Source organism: Bos mutus, chromosome 3 (genome assembly GCF_027580195.1).
Source record: "Bos mutus isolate GX-2022 chromosome 3, NWIPB_WYAK_1.1, whole genome shotgun sequence".
NCBI lineage: Eukaryota > Metazoa > Chordata > Mammalia > Artiodactyla > Bovidae > Bos > Bos mutus.
Window position 1 is genome coordinate 67,389,741 of NC_091619.1, and position 21,140 is coordinate 67,410,880.

At 39.1% G+C, this 21,140-nt stretch overlaps 1 protein-coding gene across 1 annotated transcript in view; it reads left to right on the forward strand.

Moving 5' to 3' along the window:
* Nucleotides 1-21,140, forward strand: part of SLC44A5 (solute carrier family 44 member 5) — a 230,561-nt gene that overhangs the window by 151,687 nt on the left and 57,734 nt on the right. The window lies entirely within an intron of this gene.

Below are 21,140 nucleotides of genomic sequence, written 5' to 3' on the forward strand. Positions count from 1 at the left end.
CTCATCCTCTGTCATCCTCTTCTCCTCCTGCCCCGAATCCCTCCCAGCATCAGGGTCTTTTCCAATGAATCAACTCTTCGCATGAGGTGGCCAAAGTACTGGAGTTTCAGCTTTAGCATCATTCCTTCCAAAGAAATCCCAGGGCTGATCTCCTTCAGAATGGTCTGGTTGGATCTCCTTGCAGTCCAAGGGACTCTCAAGAGTCTTCTCCAAAACCACCGTTCAAAAGCATCAATTCTTTGGTGCTCAGCTTTCTTCACAGTCCAACTCTCACATCCATACATGACCATTGGAAAAACCATAGCCTTGACTAGACAGACCTTTGTTGGCAAAGTAATGTCTCTGCTTTTCAATATGCTATCAAGGTTGGTCATAACTTTCCTTCCAAGTAAGCATCTTTTAATTTCATGGCTGCAGTCACCATCTGCAGTTCTGAAAGTAAGTTTTCTATTTCTTCTTTATAAAAAACAAAACAGAAACCCACATTTTTAGGAAAAAAAATTCTCCTTTCTCATTGGTCCTTTTCTTTTCTAGTAATACCTGAGTTTTTATTCGATCTCCTGGTTCTTCATAACCAATTCAGTTTCTATAAAAGTTGGTAATGAAAGGGTAAAAAAAAAAAACAAAGAAACAACTGCTCTCTCTACCACCAGAAACAGCAAAAACAAGGCTCAGAATATTTCTCTTGTGTTCCCATGTCACCCAATTATAACTGTAGAGCTTATATTCCAAGATATAAAACAGACTAAAAAAATAAGGTTAGGAAAGTGTTAACAAAATACAGGGTAGAATTATTATGGGCAATTAAGAGAAACCAGAAATTTGGGTGAGGTTGAGTGACATGATTAATCATGTCAGGTTGAGTTTACAATATGTAAGTTGATGTCTACAAAGGTCCTCATTGCCTATTAGAGACAACTAAATTCTCAGACAGGGTGGTAATTCTTAGCCTCAGTAACTCAAAAAATCCTAGACATTGCCAACAAAACCTTCACACTATGAAGGACAAAGAAAGCACCAGGTGGTAAAAAGATCACACAGATCTCTAAATCACTAGTTCTTTAAAATAGGCTATCTTTAAAAGGGCTTCTGTAACAGTGTTTCCTGGACTTAAGCCAATGACCCACTTATTTTCAACAAAAGTGGGATACCATAAATTTCAGTATATTAAAGATCATTCAGAGACAATCCTAGAGTAACACTGATATGTTCTTTAAAGTATTATTTGTAATAATAATATATTGGAAACTCTACAGATATCTAATAATATGTGGATGGTAATAAATTGTGGCCATTGTATTTAATAAAATATAATGGAGCCATTAAAAATCTGTATTTATAATTTTAAGAATTGATTTTGTTAATTTTCTTCATAGTTTCTAGATTTTCTCCTTATTGCCAAATTTAGGATTAAATTGAAGAAAGTAGGGAAAACCACTAGACCATTCAGGTATGATTTAAATCAAATCCCTTATAATTATACAGTGAAAGTGACAAATAGATTCAAGGGATTAGATCTGATAGAGTGCCTGAAGAACTATGGACGGAGGTACATATGAACATTGTACAAGAGGCAGTGATCAAAACCATCCTCAAGAAAAAGAAATGTAAAAAGGCAAAATGGTTGTCTGACAAGGCCTTACAAATACCTGAGAAAACAAGAGAAGTGAAAGGCAAAGGAGAAAAGGAAAGATATATCCACTTGAATGCAGAGTTCGAAAGAATAGCAAGGAGAGATAAGAAAGCCTTCCTCAGTGATCAATGCAAAGAAATAGAGGAAAACAATAGAATGGGAAAGACTAGAATCTCTTCAAGAAACTTAGAGATACCAAGGGAACATTTCATGCAAAGATGGGTACAATAAAGGACAGAAATGATATGGACCTAACAGAAGCAGAAGATATTAAGAAGAGGTGGCAAGAATACACAGAAGAACTGTACAAAAAAGATTTTCATGATCCAGATAATCATGACAGTGTGATCACTCACCTAGAGCCAGACATCCTGGAATGTGAAGTCAAGTGGGCCTTAGGAAGCATCACTAAAACAAAGCTAGTGGAGGTGATGAGATTCCAGTTGAGCTATTTCAAATTCTGAAAGATGATGAAATTCCATTTGAGCTATGTCAAATCCTGGAAGATGATTCTGTGAAAGTGCTGCACTCAATATGCCAGTAAATCAGGAAAACTCAGCAGTGGCCACAAGACTCGAAAAGGTCAGTTTTCATTTCAATCCCAAAGAAAGGCAATGCCAAAGAATGTTCAAACTACCACACAATTGCACTCATCTCACATGCTAGTAAAGTAATGCTCAAAATTCTCCAAGACAACCAGGCTTCAACAGTACATGAACCATGAACTTCCAGATGTTCAAGCTGGATTTAGAAAAGGCAGAGGAACAAGAGATCAAATTTCCAACATCCGTTGGATTATTGAAAAAGCAAAAGAGTTCCAGAAAAATGTACTTCTGCTTTATTGACTGTGCCAAAGCCTTTGACTGTGTGGATCACAACAAACTGTGGAAAATTCTGAAAGAGATGGGAATATCAGACTCTCTGACCTTCCTCTTGAGAAACCTATATGCAGATCAGGAAGCAACACTTAGAACTGGACATGGAACAACAGACTGGTTCCAAATTGGAAAGGAGTATGTCAAGGCTGTATGTTGTTACCCTGCTTATTTAACTTCTATGCAGAGTACATCATGAGAAACACTGGGCTGGATGAAGCACAAGCTGAAATCAAGATTGCCGGGAGAAATATCAATAACCTCAGATATGCAGATGACACCACCCTTATGGCAGAAAGTGAAGAAGAACTAAAGAGCCTCTTGAAAGTGAAAGAGCAGAGTGAAAAAGTTGGCTTAAAGCTCAACATTCAGAAAACTAAGATCATGGCATCTGGTCCCATCACTTCATGGCAAATAGATGGGGAAACAATGAAAACAGTGACATACTTTATTTTGGGGCTCTAAAATCACTACAGATGGTGACTGCAGCCATGAAATTAAAAGATCCTGGCTCCTTGGAAGAAAAGTTATGAACAACCTAGACAACACATTAAAAAGCAGAGACATTGCCAACAAAGGTCTGTCTAGTCAAGGCTATGGTTTTTCCAGTAGTCATGTATGGAGTGAGAGTTGGGCTATAAAGAAAGCTGAACACCGAAGAATTGATGCTTTTGAACTGTGGTGTTGGAGAAGACTCTTGAGAGTCCCTTGGACTGCAGGGAGATCCAACCAGTCCATTCTAAAGGAGATCAGTCCTGGATATTCATTGGAAGGACTGATGTTGAAGCTGAAACTCCAGTACTTTGGCCACCTAATGCAAAGAGCTGACTCGTTTGCAAAGACCCTGATGCTGGGAAAGATTGAGGGCAGGAGGAGAAGGGGATGACAGAGGATGAGATGGTTGGATGGCATCACTGATTCAATGGGCATGAGTTTGAGTGGACTCTGGGAGTTGTTGATGGATGAGAGGCCTGGCATGCTGCAGTCCATGGGGTTGCAAAGAGTCGGACACGACTGAGTGAACTGAACTGAACTATGTTAATTTTCTTCATAGTTTATGGATTTTGTTTCATGATGATTGCCTTCCTCCTAAAGATAACATTTAATTATATTTATCCAGGATGTCTATGTTTATGAGAATTTATAAATTGCTAATATACTTGCAGTTTGTTTTTGTATATGGAATGAAGTAGGAATCAAACTTCCTTTTTTTTCCAGTTGTAAAGCCAATGATCTTAGAATAATTTGTTGAAAACTATGCTGTTTGTCCTGACTTCTGATAACACTATTATCATTTGGTAAATTGATATGTATGTTTCTGAACCATCTATGCTTTTCAGTATACATATTTTAAGCCTCCCAATGTTTTAATTCTTAAATGTGTATTAATTTGAAAAGTTAACAGGTTATTTCAAATGTTTATGAGAGTTTTTAGTAGTTAATGAAAATATTTCTGAAAATATCACATTTCAATCATTAAAACAGTATGGAATTATCATAAAACTAGGCAGGAAGAAATAAATATTTTTACAAATATATATTTTGAATGTGATAAGATGGGATTTCGAGTTAGTACCAAACAATGGATTATTAAATAAGTGGTACTGAGTCAACTGAAATGCTATTCATAAATATAAAATAAAACTGGATATTTATTGCATAACTTATGCCAAAATGAATACTGCAACTTGGAAATTTAAATACAAAATATACAACCAAAAAAAGTAACAGAAGAAAATGCAGGAGTGGGTTTATAGAATAATGGGGAAAACAACTTTTTCTAAACTTGACACCAAAGCCAGAAAACATAACAAAAATGTTCAAGTATATTATGACACAATGTAAACCCACTTTCACCTACAAAGTGGTATACAAAATTAAAAGGTAAGCAGAAATTCAGGAAAAAATGTTTTTCAACATACATATGTATCTGACAATGGGTCAAAAGCTTTATTTTATGAACTACTTTTTACAAAATCAGAAAAGGAAAAGAGGGTAACTCAATATAGAAGTTGGAAAAAGTATTAAAAACAAAATAACATGATATAATAACCAATAATAATAGAAAGTGCTGTTCAATCCCAGTTTGTAAAGAAATGCAAATTAATTGATATTGTTGTTGTTCAGTCACTAAGTTGTGTTCAACACGTTGTGACCCCATGAACTGCAGCACACCAGGCTCCTCTGTCCTCCACTATCTCACAGAGTTTGCTCAAATTCATGTCCATTGAGTAGGTAATGTTATTTAAACATCTCATCCTGTTCCACCCTTTACTCCTTTTGCCTTCAATATTTCCCAGCATCAGGGTCTTTCCAATGAATCAGGTCTTCGCATCAAGTGGTCAAAGTACTGGAGCTTCAACTTCAGCATCAGTCCTTCCAGTAAATATTCAGGGTTGATTTCCTCTAGGATTGACTGGTTTGATCTCCTTGGAGTTCAAGGAACTCTCAAGATTCTTCTCCAGCACCACAATTCAAAAGCATCAGTGTTCAACCTTTATGGTCCAGCTCTCATATCCGTACATGACTACTGGAAAAACCATAACTTTGACTATATGGACTTTTGTTGGCAAAGTGATATCTCTGCTTTTTAATACACTGTGTAGGTTTGTCATAGCTTTCCTTCCAAGGAGCAAGTGTCTTTTAATTTCTTGGCTGCAGTCACCATCCACAGTGATTTTGGAACCCAAGAAAATAAAATCTCTAATTGCTTCCACTATTTTCCCTTCTATTGCCATGAAGTGATAGGACCAGATGCCATGATATTACTTTTTGAATGTTGAGTTTTAAGACAGCTTTTTTTACTGTCCTCTTTCACTCTCATCAAGAATCTCTTTAGTTCCTCTTCACTTTCTGCCATTAGAGTGACATCATCTGCATATCTGAGGTTGTTGATAATTCCTGGCAATCTTTATTCTAGCTTGTGATTCATCCAGCCTGGCATTTCAAATGATGTACTTTGCATAGAAGTTAAACAAGCAGGGTGACAATATACAGCCTTGTCATACTCCTTTCCCAATTTTGAAGCAGTCTGTTCTTCCATGTCTGGTTCCATGTTGCTTCTTGGCCCACATACAGGTTTCTCCAGAGACAGGTGAAGTGATCTGATCTCTAAGAATTTGCCACAGTTTGTTGTGATCCAGAGTCAAAGGCTTTTGCATAGTCAATGAAGCAGAAGTAGATGTTTTTCTGGAATTCCCTTGCTTTCTCCATGACCCAACAAATGTTGGCATTTTGATCTCTGGTTCCCCTGCCTATTTGAAACCCAGAATGTACATCTCAATGTTCTTGGTTCATGTACTGCTGAAGGCTAGCTTGAAGGATTTTGAGCATAACCTTGGTAGCACGTGAAATGAATGTAATTGTATGTGGTTCGAACATTCTATGTCATTGCTCTTCTTTGGGATTGAAATGAAAACTGACCTTTTCCATACCGGTGGCCACTGCTGAGTTTTCCAAATCTGCTGACATGTTGAGTGCAGCACGTTAGCAGCAGCATCTTTTAGGATTTGAAATAGCTCAGCTGGAATTCCATCACCTCCACTAACTTTGTAGTAATGCTTCCTAAGCCCCACTTGACTCCAGGATGAAGCTGTCAAATTAAAAAGATTAAAATTTCCAGGGTTAACCAAAGCATGGGGAAGAATTCAAATTTTCTACTGGTTTTGGCAAAATATGGTAAGATTTATCACAGTTTATCAATTGTTTATCAATTTGTATATTATTTTTGATTCAGCACTTTTTCTCCTAGAAAGTTACCTAATGGAAATTTATATAAACTTTCCTAATGTTGAGGTACTATGAAATAGTAATAACAAAATGGAAACAGCTAAATGTCTGTTAAACTCTAAGGCTTCCACACAGCAAAGGAAATCATCAACAAAATGAAAAAGCAGGCTATGAAATGGGATAAAATGTTGGATTGGCCAAAAAACTTATTTGGGTTTTTCCATAAGATATTACAGAAAATCCTGGACGTTTTAGACAACCCATTATTTGTGAATCATACATCTGATGAGGGTTTAGTGACCAAAATTTATAAAGAATCCATGTAATTCAATAGCAAAAAAAAAAAAAAAAACCAACAACCACAGTGAAACAAATGATTAAAAATTTAGCATAGGATCTAAATAGACATTTTTCCAAAGGAGACATACAGATGGCCAACAGCTATATGAAAATGTGCCCAACATCACTAATCATCAGCGTATCAAACCATGAGTTATCATCTGATTAAAATGGCTATCATCAAAAAGACAAGAGAAAACAAGTGCTGGTAAGTATGCGGAGAAAAGAGAACCCTTGTGGATTTTTGGTGGGAATGTAAATTATTGCAGCCAGTATAGGAAACAGTATGAAGAGCTGCAAAAATTAAAAATAGAAGTACCACATGGTCCAATAATTCCACTTGGTACCCATCTAAAAGAAATTAAATCATTATCTTGAACAGATATGTGCACCCCCTTGTTCACTGAAGCACTATTATAATCAGCACTGCTTACAATAGCCAAGTCTTAGAAACAACCTAAGTGTCATTGGATTGGTATACAGATAAAGAAAATGTGATTTTATGTAAATAAACAAATTTAATTTTTAAAAAATCAGTCATAAGAAGAAGGAAATCTTGCCATTTGTGACAAGATAGATGGACCTTAAGTGCATTATGCTATGTGTTGTCAAGAAAAAATGAAGTCATAAAAACAAAAAAGATTGACAGTTGCCAGAAGTAGGAGGTCTGGGTGTGGGAAAGGGGCTTAGGTGGTCAAAGGGTGCAAATTTCCAGTTATAAGTTTCTAGGGATGTAATGTACAGCAGAGGATGAGATGGTTAGCATCATCAATTCAGTGGACATGAATTTGAGCAAATTCCGGGAGATAGTGGAGGACAGAAGAGCATGGTATGTTGCAGTCCGTGAGGCTGCAAAGAGCCGGACATGATTTAGTGACTGAGCAACAACAGTGCACAACATGGACTTCCCAGGGGCTGCAGCAGTAAAGAATCCGCCCGCCAATGCAGCAGGTGCAAGAGGCACAGCTTCAACCCTAGGTTGGGAAGGTCCCCTGGAGCAGGAAATGGCAACCCACTCCGGTGTTCTTGACTGGAGAATTCCATAGCAGAGGAGCCTAGTGGGCTGCAGTCCATGGGGTTGCAAAGAGTTGGACACTACAAGCAAGCACACAGTGTACAGTATGGTGAAGTCACAAATGTAAACTACACTTATTGTGGTACTTATTTTTCAATATATACATGTATTAAATCATTATCCTATATACCTTAAACTAAAACAGTGTTACATGTCAAGCATATCTCAATAAAACTGGAAAAAATTAAAGTAGGATCTAGACGAAAAAAAAAAAAAAAGAAATCCATGGGCTTCTATCTAGTATGGTACAGTGTGCTGGCTAAAGAATAAAGTATAATGCCTACAATTCCATCTGAAACATTACATTTACCCCCACTTTCTCTAGTTACTTTCTGGCACAAGACCCTAATTTAATGCCTTGGGTACTTACCACTACATGAATTTATCCTGAGCATTGATTTCACTTGTTTATCTTCCTCTTCTAGAGTCAAAGTTGTTTGACATCAGGGACATTCTTTTTTGTTTTGCTGTTGTATCCTCAGCACTTCATTGTAGTCCGTGCCTGGTGTATTCATTGTGAAATGAATCAGAATAAAGGGGGAGCACAGATAGGACACTGATTTGCTCCCAAGATGGAGATCAGTGTAAAGTTCTTATCAGATCCACCTATCAGCACTGCTTAGTAGGTGTCATTATTTTACTCTGATTTTCAAAATTTGGAAGAAAATTCAGATAGGTTAAAATATGCATTCAGGGTCAACTGACTACTAAGGGGCAAAAGGAGCGTGTTCTAACCCCCAATTCTGTGCTGCTTAGGTTGCACATTGATAGAGTTGCAGTGAAATCGGTTTTCCATGTTCCATATTTAATCCATGTTCCATGTTTAACTTGACATTCAGATTTGCAATTCTTCCCTCATTCCCTGTTGATTGCATAGTTCTTAGGATCAGTTCAGTTCAGTTGTTCAGTCATGTCTGACTCCATGAGACCCCATGAACCACAGCATGCCAGGCCTCTGTGTCCATCACCAGCTCCTGGAGTTCACCCAAACTCATGCCCATTTAGTCGGTGATGCCATCCAACCATCTCATCCTCTGTCATCCCCTTCTCTTCCTGCCCTCAGTCTTTCCCAGCATCAGGGTCTTTTCAAATGAGTCAGTTCTTTGTATCAGGTGGCCAAAGTATTGGAGTTTCAGCTTCAACATCAGTCCTTCCAATGAACACCCAGGACTCATCTCCTTTAAGATGGACTGGTTGGATCTCCTTGCAGTCCAAGGGACTCTCAAGAGTCTTCTCCAACACCACAGTTCAAAAGGATTTATTCTTTGGCGCTCAGCTTTCTTTATAGTCCAACTCTCACATCCATACATGACCACTGGAAAAACCATAGTCTTGACTAGACAGACCTTTGTTGACAAAGTAATGTCTCTGCTTTTTAATATGCTGTCATAACTTTCCTTCCAAAGAGTAAGCGTCTTTTAATTTCATGGCTGCAATCACCACCTGCAGTAATTTTGGAGCCCCCAAAAATAAAGTCTGCCACTGTTTCCACTGTTTCCCCATCTATTTCCCATGAAGTGATGGGACCAGATGCCATGATCTTAGTTTTCTGAATGTTGAGCTTTAAGCCAACTTTTTCACTCTCTACTTTCACGTTCATCAAGAGGCTCTTTAGTTCTTCATTTTCTGCCATAAGGGTGGTGTCATCTGCATATCTGAGGTTATTGATATTTCTCCTGGCAATCTTGATTCCAGCTTGTGCTTCTTCCAGCAGAGCGTTTCTCATGATATACTCTGCATATAAGTAAAATAAACAGGGTGGCAATATACAACCTTGATGTACTCCTTTTCCTATTTGGAACCAGTCTGTTCCATGTCCAGTTCTAACTGTTGCTTCCTGACCTGCACACAGGTCAGATAGTCTGGCATTCCCATCTCTTGAAGAATTTTCCACAGTTTATTGTGACCACACAGTCAAAGGCTTTGGCCTAGTCAATAAAGCAGAAATAGAGGTTTTTCTGGAACTCTCATGCTTTTTCAATAATCCAACGGATGCTGGCAATTTGGTCTCCGGTTCCTTTGCCTTTTCTAAAACCAGCTTGAACATCTGGAAGTTCATGGTTCACGTATTGCTGAAGCCTGGCTTGGAGAATTTCGGGCATTACTTTACTAGCGTGTGAGATGAGTTCAATTGTGCAGTAGTTCGAGCATTCTTTGGCATTGCCTTTCTTTGGGTCAGTTTAGTTCAGTTCAGTTGCTCAGTCATGTCCAACTCATTGCGACCCCGTGAATTGCAGCATGCCAGGCCTCCCTGTCCATCACCAACTCCCAGAGCTCACTCAAACTCACGTCCATTGAGTCAGTGATGCCATCCAGCCATCTCATCCTCTGTCGTCCCCTTCTCTTCCTGCCCCCATCCCTCCTAGCATCAGAGTCTTTTCCAATGAGTCAACTCTTTGCATGAGGTGGCCAAAGTACTGGAGTTTCAGCTTTAGCATCATTCCTTCCAGTGAACACCCACAACTGATCTCCTTTAGAATGGACTGGTTGGATCTCCCTGCAGTCCAAGGGATTCTCAAGAGTCTTCTCCAACACCACACTTCAAAAGCATCAACTCTTCGGCACTCAGCTTTCTTCACAGTCCAACTCTCACATCCATACATGACCACAGGAAAAACCATAGCCTTGACTAGACGGACCTTTGTTGGCAAAGTAATGTCTCTGCTTTTGAATATGCTATCTAGGTTGGTCATAACTTTCCTTCCAAGGAGTAAGCGTCTTTTAATTTCATGGCTGCAGTCACCATCTGCAGTGATTTTGGTGCCCCCAAAAATAAAGTCTGCCACTGTTTCCACTGTTTCCCCATCTACTTCCCATGAAGTGATGGGACCAGATGCCATGGTCTTAGTTTTCTGAATGTTGAGCTTTAAGCCAACTTTTTCACTCTCCTCTTTTACTTTCATCAAGAGGCTTTTTAGTTCCACTTCACCTTCTGCCATAAGAGTGGTGACATCTGCATATCTGAGGTTATTGATATTTCTCCTAGCAATCTTGATTCCAGCTTGTGCTTCTTCTAGCCCAGCGTTTCTCATGATGTACTCTGCTGCTGCTGCTAAGTCACTTCAGTCATGTCCAACTCTGTGTGACCCCATAGACGGTAGCCCAACAGGCTCCCCTGTCCCTGGGATTCTCCAGGCAAGAACACTGGAGTGGGTTGCCATTTCCTTCTCCAATGGATGAAAGTGAAAATTGAAAGGGAAGTTGCTCAGTCGTGTACAACTCTTAGTGACCCACACAGCCTTGATGTACTCCTTTTCCTATTTGGAACCAGTTTGTTGTTCAATGTCCAGTTCAAACTGTTGCTTCCTGACCTGCATATAGGTTTCTCAAGAGGCAGTTCAAGTGGTCTGGTATTCCCATCTCTTTCAGAATTTTCCACAGCAAATTTGGAAAACTCAGCAGTGGCCACAGAACTGGAAAAGATCAGTTTTCATTCCAATCCCAAAGAAAGGCAATGCCAAGAATGCTTAAACTACCGCACAATTGCACTCATCTCACACACTAGTAAAGTAATGCTCAAAATTCTCCAAGCCAGGTTTCAGCAATACATCAGCCGTGTACTTCCAGATGTTCAAGCTGGTTTTAGAAAAGGCAAAGGAACCAGAGATCAAATTGCCAACATCCTCTGGGTCATCGAAAAAGCAAGAGAGTTCCAGAAAAACATCTATTTCTGCTTTATTGACTGTGCCAAAGCCTTTGACTGTGTGGATCACAATAAACTGTGGAAAATTCTTTGGGTCAGCAGTCCCTTAATTAATTTCAGCATCATAGGGAATTTAAATATCTGAGACCATTATTGCTAAATAGCTCCTTAAGTAATTAGCCCAGAGCCAAATTAAACAAAAGTTGTATTTATTATTTTTTATTTGTTTTTGAAGCAAAAGTGCTTACATATGAGAACAGGAACACACAGGACAACCAACATTGTCCAAATAAATACACCTGATTTCAGAAAAAACACATATTACCATGAATTCAGACCATCATGAAAGCCAGGAGAATACTGTCCTTCCATAATGATGTATAATGAATGAAACATCATTCTTTGGGAAAGTGCTTGAAGCAGACAAAAAACATTGTTTTAACCTCCTCTTCTTTTCCCTCCCCCACTAAAAAATAAATAGACCAAGCAGAGAAAAAGTACCGTTATTACAAGTAAATGTGTGTGTATGTATGTTCATTTGCAGATGAAATGGATCTTTGTTAGGATGTGTAAGCAGTTTAGACACTCGGAACAGTTGGGTCCAGGACATACTTGTTAGACTGTAACAGAACATTTGTGCTCAGTAATTTCATGATTAATGAAATAACTGAGCTTAAAATTCTATGCTTAGAGATGTGCAACAGAGTTTGGGCTAGAATCTGTTGGTTCTATGCTTCGTTTATCCATGCCTAAACAAAAGGATTCCAAGGGAAAAACTGGGAGTTTTCTAAAATGCCAAAAGAGATAAACTCTAAGTGAAATGGGGTGCTTTTTTGATGTGTGTGACTTTCTCTGCCTTTTGGGTTGCAGGGAAGTTATTCATGATACTTGGGTATGATTCTTTTCTTTGGAATTTCTACTAAATTGCAAGAACTCGATTGGTTTTGTTGCCACCTTCTGGCTACTACAAAAACTTCAGCTTATAAAATGTGGGTTAAAAACACTTTGAACACTGATACAGCCCAATTGCCAAATTAGACAGACTGAAATACCCATCCACGTAGTATGAACTTCAGAATGGGAAACAGGAAAGATTAAGAGAACAAAACTTCCATTTAAATTTTGCATTAATTTGACATCTAAGTGAAAGAGTACCTTTATCTGCAATTCACTGAAAAAACTCTTACAAAATGGCAAAGAGATCTCACAAATTTTTTTGAACATTCTACAAGCCCAGATTTGCCACTCGGTTTAGTTTTTAAAATCTGTATCAAAATAAAATATGCCTGTGAAAGTAAACCAACAATAATGAAGAGCTTATAATAAAGGCAATAAAAGCAATGGTCTCCTGTCTTAAGACTCCTTACCCACAGTTTCATTCCACAAGATAATTTCTCCTCTTTCTGGTTGCTTTAGACACTTTAGGCTGCTACAACAAAATACCATAGACTAAGCTTGTAAACAACAAAAATTTACATCTCACAGTTCTGGGTATTTGAAGTTCGTGATCAGGTGTCAGCTTGGTCAGTTTCTTGGTGAGGGTCCATTCCCTGGTTTGACATCTTTATTATGCATCCTCAAATGGAGGAAAGGATTAGAGAGATCTCTGGGCCTCTTTTATAAGTGCACTAATCCCATTTATGAGAGCTACACCCCCCTGACCTAAGCACCCGCAAAGGCCCCATCTCCTAATAACCATCACATTGGGGGCTTGATTTTAACATATGACTTGGGGGGAAATAAATACTGGTCTTAGTTCTTCTGGAAGTTTTTTGCATAACTTTGAATCATATTCTTTGATTTCATGCTTTATTAATTTTAGATAGTATCCACTGATAGCCTGCTATGAAAAATGGAAGATTTAACTCATGTAGTTTATGTTTTCCTGATCTTCTTCCACCTTCCATGTTTGATAGTTCAATTATTACCTTAGATTTTCTTATAGTTACTTTCATGACTTTACATAGTATTCTGAGTCTCTGTTGCTTCTTCCACTAACTTTTGTCAGAGTCTTAACTGCTCTTTATGTAAGAAGAGGGTATTATCCCCACTACCATTCTCCATCTTTCTTTTCCATTCCTATTTCTACTTTCTTTTTTAAAAAATTTTTTTGGAGTATAGTTGATTTGCAATGATATATTAATTTCAGGTGTACAGGAAAGTGAATCAGTTACATATATATATATATATCAGATCAGATCAGTCACTCAGTTGTGTCCGACTCTTTGCGACCCCATGAATCGCAGCAGGCCAGGCCTCCCTGTCCATCACCAACTCCCAGAGTTCACTGAGACTCATGTCCATCGAGTCAGCGATGCCATCCAGCCATCTCATCCTCTGTCGTCCCCTTCTCCTCTTGTCCTCAATCCCTCCCATCATCAGAGTCTTTTCCAATGAGTCAACTCTTTGCATGAGGTGGCCAAAGTACTGGAGTTTCAGCTTTAGCATCATTCCTTCCAAAGAAATCCCAGGGCTGATCTCCTTCAGAATGGACTGGTTGGATCTCCTTGCAGTCCAAGGGACTCTCAAGAGTCTTCTCCAACACCACAGTTCAAAAGCATCAATTCTTCGGCCTCAGCCTTCTTCACAGTCCAACTCTCACATCCATACATCACCACAGGAAAAACCATAGTCTTGACTAGATGGACCTTTGTTGGCAAAGTAATGTCTCTGCTTTGCAATATGCTATCTAGGTTGGTCATAACTTTCCTTCCAAGGAGTAAGCATCTTTTAATTTCATGGCTGCAGTCACCATCTGCAGTGATTTTGGAGCCCAGAAAAATAAAGTCTGACACTGTTTCCACTGTTTCCCCATCTATTTCCCATGAAGTGATTGGACCGGATGCCATGATCTTCGTTTTCTGAATGTTGAGCTTTAAGCCAACTTTTTCACTCTCCACTTTCACTTTCATCAAGAGGCTTTTTAGTTCCTCTTCACTTTCTGCCATAAGGGTGGCGTCATCTGCATATCTGAGGTTATTGATATACATATATATATATATACACACACATATATCCATTCTTTTTAGATTATTTTCCCATATATACCAGTACAGAGTGTTGAGTAAAGTTCCCTGTGCTATATAATGTGTTTATTAGTTACCAGTTTTATATATCAATCCCAATCTCCCAATTTATCCCTTCTTCCCCCTCCCATCTTCTGGTAACCATGTTTGTTTTCTACATCTGTATCTCTATTTCTGTTTTGTAGATAAATTCATTTGTACCCTTTCTTAAAATTCCACATATGAGTGATACATTATATAGTATTTGTATTTCTCTGTCTGACTTACTCAATATGAGAATCTCCAGGTCTATCTATATAGTTACAAATGGCATTATTTCATTCTTTTTATGGCTAATATTCCACTGTATACACACACCACATCTTCTTCATCTATTCCTCTGTTGATGTACATTTAGTTTGCTTCCATGTCATGGTTATTGTGAATAGTGCTGCTGTGAACATTCCTCTTTCTGTTTACCCTTTACCTGATTGAGTTTGTAATAAAGTTCAATTCTGCAATTTCATCAGAATCATTCATATTCTATTGGTAGATTGACTCTAACAGTTTTCGAAATAAGACTTGTACTTTTTAATAGCTATTTAATGTTTATTCACTGTCTGGCCATTACATTTTCATTTCTACTGTGTCCTTGATACCAAAGCCAAATTTTACACTTTATTTGCAGCTTAGCATCATTCTGCATTTTAGTGTATTTCGACTTAGAGCAATGACATTCTTGTATAATGTTTTATTTGCCAGCAAGTTTTCTTGGACAGTCTCTATCAGGACAACAGTTTTTCTGCCTTTCCAACCCCACTATTTTTTAAGGGCTCCCTCTTCTCTGAACACCTACCTTGCAGAGTTTCTGCTTTTTGTTCTACTCAGCACCAGGCAAATTTTAGGCTCAATGCATAGCTTTAATTCTGAGACTTATCTACCTCATTAGATTGGACCCTGCTGCTACACTTTGCAAATAAGAGAATGCTCAGTTAACTTTAGATTTACAGAAGGATTTTTTTAGCCTGAATTTGTGCCATGAACTTTTTTCTGTATCCCAGCTTGTCTTTTTTCTTTGTTGACACTCTTGTTTTGATGGAGAACATTCTTGACTATCTTCATAAGACAAGAAAGCATAGAAAGATAAATCCTTGGAAATGTTTTTCTTCTCCCTCTTTACAATTGATTGATGGTTGAGCTTTAGAGATGTATCTTGAAAGACAATTCCTGTCAGAAATTTTAAGATGTTATTCTGTTGTTTTTGGCATCCATTCTGTCTAATGTTAGTCTGATTCACAAACCTTGTGGTGAAATCATTTTTTCTGTTTTGAAAGATTTTTCCTTTGGAAAAGCATTTAAAAGTATTTATTTTTGGTGTTCTGAAATCTTACAATTCAATGTAGGTCTTACTTAAAAAAAAATCTTTTTGTCTAGTCTTTGATGGGTCCTTTAATTCTAAAGAACTGTGACTCAGTTCTTTAGAAAATTTTTTTCTAAAAGTTTTCAGTTTTCAGTTCTTTAGAAAACTTTTTCTAAAAGTTCTTTAGAAAAATTTTTCCTCTGAAAAATTTTCTTCTGTTATTTCTTTTCTGTTTTCATTCTTTCCATTTTATTGGCTGTCCTTTTGGAACTCTATTATTCATAACTTGGACCGCTTTGATTAGTCTCAATACCTTTTTTTTCCCCCTTATATTTTCCATTTATGACTTTTTATTCTGTATTCTAGAAGATTTTGTCAAGTTTTTTCCAGTTCTGCCTTTGATTTTTAGATTTTGTTAATCATTATTTTATTCTCTTAAAGCCCTCTTGTTTTCTAATTGTTTATAATAACAGTATTTTTATTTATGAATAATCTGATTGAATCTCTCTGAAAATACTGTTTTTTAAAGGTCCCTTCTATGCTCTGAATTATTTTTATTTTATCCAGCATTGCTTTTTGTTTGTTTATTTTAGTCTTTCCTTTCATTTTCTGATTTCTCTTAAATTCCTGATGCTACTTGGTAATCCATTTTTACTATAGAAAGAATTGGGTCACTTGTGTGAATTTGCTCAGCTGCTGTGTCACTGGGTCAGTTTTTCCAAGGAGACCTCTGCCTAGTATGGGATAGGAACACTGTATTAGCTATTACATTTCACTACCACATGAACTGGTGGGAAGCTGACTGTCAGACATGGACTTTTAAAATGCCAGAATATGAAGGATTGTAGACTGGGGTATCCAGTTTCACAAAGGCCCTTGCTATCATTCAACAAAAGAGGCCTTTGTTTTTGCCTGTTTTTCCTGGATCCTAGAAGTCTTAAGTGTAGGACTATGGGGGGAGCACAGAGGTGCTGATTTGTACTGTAGACCTATATATAAACCTTTAATTAATCTTCTCACTTTTGGCCACATTTCTCATTTTTGAGTCCAGAATGTATCATGCTTTCTAACAGGCATATCATCAGTTCAGTTCAGTTCAGTTCAGTCGCTCAGTCATGTCCAACTCTTTGCGACCCCATGAATCGCAGCACGCCGGGCCTCCCTGTCCATCACCAACTCCCGGAGTTCACTCAGACTCACATCCATTGAGTCAGTGAGGCCATCCAGCCATCTCATCTCATCCCTTCTCCTCCTGCCCCCAATCCCTCCCAGCATCAGAGTCTTTTCCAATAAGTCAACTCTTCGCATGAGGTGGCCAAAGTACTGGAGTTTCAGCTTTAGCATCATTCCTTCCAAAGAAATCCCAGGGCTGATCTCCTTCAGAATGGACTGGTTGGATCTCCTTGCAGTCCAAGGGACTCTCAAGAGTCTTCAACACCACAGTTCAAAAGCATCAATTCTTCAGCACTCAGCCTTCTTCACAGTCCAACTCTCACATCCATACATGACTAATGGAAAAACCATAGCCTTGACTAGACGGATGTTTGTTGGCAAAGTAATGTCTCTGCTTTTGATATGCTATCTAGGTTGGACATATATCCCACCCTTTTTGTAGCTTTTCTATAGTGCATTCATCACTCAACACACTCTCATATGCTCTTCATCTTCCAGAAATTATTGCTCTCATGTGCAATTGTGAGCAGATCCCATCCTGCACATCCTTAGCTGGTACGGCAGTGTTTATCCCTTTCGGTATTTTTATTTTTCTATTTCATGTGTCTCAGGAAGGAAAAGAGATGGGCTTAAGTGCATCTTACCTCATCTTGAACTAGTAGTTTGTAGTTGGTTCTATTTTATTGTTTCATGATGGAAATATGAAAGTGAAAGTGAAGTCGCTCAGTTGTGTCCGACTCTTTGTGACCCCATGGACTGTAGCCCACCTGGCTCCTCCATCCATGGGATTCTCCAGGCAAGAATACTGGAGTGGGTTGCCATTTCCTCTCCAGGGAATCTTCCCAACCCAGGGATCGAACCCAGGTCTCTTGCATTGCAGGCAGATGCTTTAACCTCTGAGCCACCAGGGAAGCCCTTCTTATATTTATGGTGGAAATATAATTCAAGTTAAATAATGAGTTACTTCCTTAATCACTTTTGCAGAATTATTCCTCTCCAATCATTACCATTTGGCTTCCCTGATGCCTCAGATGGTAAAGAATCGTCCTGCAATGCAGCAGGCCCAGGTTCCCTACCTGGGTTGGAAAGATCCCCTGGAGAAGGAAGTGACTACCCACTCCAGTATTCTTGCCTGGGAAATCCCATGGACAGAGGAGCTTGGCAGGCTATACAGTTCATGGGGTCGCAGATTTGTATATAAGGAATCTGAGGACCACTGACATTAAAGGATATCAGGCAGGCTTTGACAGAATGAGTACAGATGTGTTAAAAAACTAAGGAGGATTCTAAGATACTGAGAAACTTATTCTGAAATTGATCTCATTCATTCTGCAACATCTGATGAGTGCCTGGAATGGGCCAAGTACTAGGCTAAGTGTTGGGAAAGTAGATGGATATAAACATGAATAAGGTACAAACTTTACCCTTGAGGATTGCATTATCTGGTGAATAACAAGTTTATGCAGCATTTTGCAGTTTATAAGTCAGTTTTACCTATGGTGGACTCTTGACACTTGCTGACTTACCATTCAGCCTTTTAACTACTCCTAAGGGACTCCAATGATCCATGCATGACATGCAATAATTTATTTATTCACTTAGGTACAAATTTGAGTCACGTGCACCATGAGACTGTGTAGAATGTATAGCGGCCTGTGTGGTGAAAGAGCCAAATTCACTCTTGTGGAATCTTTAAGTAGCCTTGTGCATATTGTGCCTGCATTTATAGCCAGATTCTTGAGCCATCAGAACTCAATGGGATTACAAACATGAAGTGGGTTTGCTGCTGCTGCTGCTACTAAGTCGCGGCAGCCGTGTCTGACTCTGTGCGACCCCATAGACAGCAGCCCAACAGGCTCCCCCGTCCCTGGGAATTCTCCAGGCAAGAACACTGGAGTGGGTTGCCATTTTCTTCTCCAATGCATGAAAGTGAAAAGTGAAAGTGAAGTCGCTTAGTCGTGTCTGACTCTTAGCGACCCCATGGACTATAGCCCACCAGGCTCCTCCATCCATGGGATTTTCCTGGCAAGAGTACTGGAGTGGGGTGCCATTGCCTTCTCTGGAAGTGGGTTTATTTCCCCCTTATTATTGCCTTCAATAATGTTCTTTCAAATTTCTTTTCTTCTTGTTTTGGCATCTTGGGTATCTTCCATAGCTTTCTAAACACTTCGTGTTAAAAAGTTCAGTGTAGTCCAATTTAAAATTTGAGTCCATCTCTTCCAATTCCCCAGCTCAGGTTTGAACTCTGCAAGAGAACTTAAGAGTGGGCCTGTTTTGTTATTTTCCTTCTCTTCCCTCCCTCCTGGTTTTAGCTCTTTGTGTTGTGACATATAGAAGGAGAAAGAGTGTCTGTTACTTTCCTGGCCAGTGCCCTAGTCCCACATGGTTGTTACTACTGAAACTAAGATGTAACTGACTATCCATAAACTCTCTCCTTGACAAAGCCTGGCTCTCTCATGGTGTGAAAGTGGAAATTCTCTGGGGAAGTCCTTACTGACTAGTCTTTTGATCTGAGAAATGAGTTTTGGCTTTCTCTCCACCAAACCCCTTCAGCTCCATCCCTAGTGATTCATCTCCAGTCTCTTATCAGGCGATGTACCACCAGGAAGATGCAAGCCCATTTCCTTGGCTCCATACCCTTCCATGACAGACCACTTCAGTGCTGTCCTCCATCTGCACCATTGGTTTATTTCCACTCTCTTGTGGTTTCTGGGTCTCACATTTCTCCTCTAAAATGGGCAGAGGGCTGTAGTAAGTCTGCCACACAAAGCAGTATCCAGCTGGAAACCGAGATGCTGGTCCGCCCTTCCCATGTCCGTGTGTGCTCAGTCGCTTTAGTCACGTCTGACCCTTTGAGACTTTGTGGCAGCCTGCCATACCGTCCCAGCTATAGCCTGGGACTGTAGCTTGCCAGGCTCCTCTGTCCATGGGATTCTTCAGGCAAGAATACTGGAGTGGGTCATGTATTCCTTCAGGAGATCTTCCCAACCCCAGGATTGAACACAAATCTCTTATGTCTTTGGCATTGGCAGGTGGGTTCTTTACCTCTAGAACCAACTGGGATACCCTCTGTCTCTGTGAGAGATTCTTTCAGAGCCTTTGTGGTTTGAAACCCAGAAGAAATAATCCACCCTTTCAATGAGGAGGGGAGAAAAAATCCTCTGAACTCTGATGACTGTATCCTGCCAGTTCCACTGTCTCCAATCACCTCCCTCACTCATCTTTTGCTTATGAAGACATGAGCAAGAAGCAGCAGAAGTGATGCAAGGATCTAGCCCACATTTTCTGTGGAGAGCTTTTTTTTTGTTTCTAGATTCAGATCCTATTTGGTGATTGTGAGTCAGCAGGAAAAATATAACTCAACAACCTATTATACATTTTATGTTGTATATGTAGTCATGTTAACTTGGGACTTTACAAGGTTCTGGAAACATTCCTCTTGAATGTATATGGCTATGTTCTCTCAAGATATTGTTTATAGACCACCTGTATCTGAATCAGTTGGGGATCACAGGGGGAAATGTGAATTCCTAGGGTCTGGGCTCTGAAGGGTTGAGAAGGAGTCAGGAATCACAGTTTTCAACACACACCCCAAGGTTCACTGATGCATACTAAAGTTAGACAGCCATTTGTCTTGAGCCCACCCTTTCCTATGTCCTCCAACACCACTGTTCAGCAGGTCAGGCTGGTATTATCCCCATTTTACTGCTGAGGAAATTGAGATTTAAAGGAGAAACGTGGCTTGCCAAATGGCAAAGTCATCACTATTGCTAGCGAAGTGTGTGTGTGGTGTGTGTGTTTGTCATTCAGTTGTGTCTGACTCTTTGTGACTCCATGGACTGTAGCCTGCCAGGCTCCTCTGTCCATGGAATTCTCTAGGCAAGAATTACTGGAGTGGGTTGCCATTCCCTTCTCCAGGGGAATCTTCCCGACCCAGGGATTGAACCCAGGTCTCCAGCATTGCAGGCAGATTCTTTACCATCTGAGCCACGAGGGAAGATCCCCAGTAATAAATGTCAAGTTATCCCACCACTATGCCCCTGAACATAATTTTAAACAGAGAGAAAATATAACTAAATTTACCTTTTTTCAGATCACTGAAATAATACATGTTTATCTCATGAAACCCATAAAATACAAAATTATGTAAACAAATATAATGCCACCATTCAGATATAATCATTTGTTTCTGCATATAATGTGTTATAACTGTTTTTGCAAAATTAAATCATATTTTGATACTCTTTAGTAACCTGCTTCTTAAATTCATCCATTAAATATTTTTCAACATTATTTTCAATGGCAGTA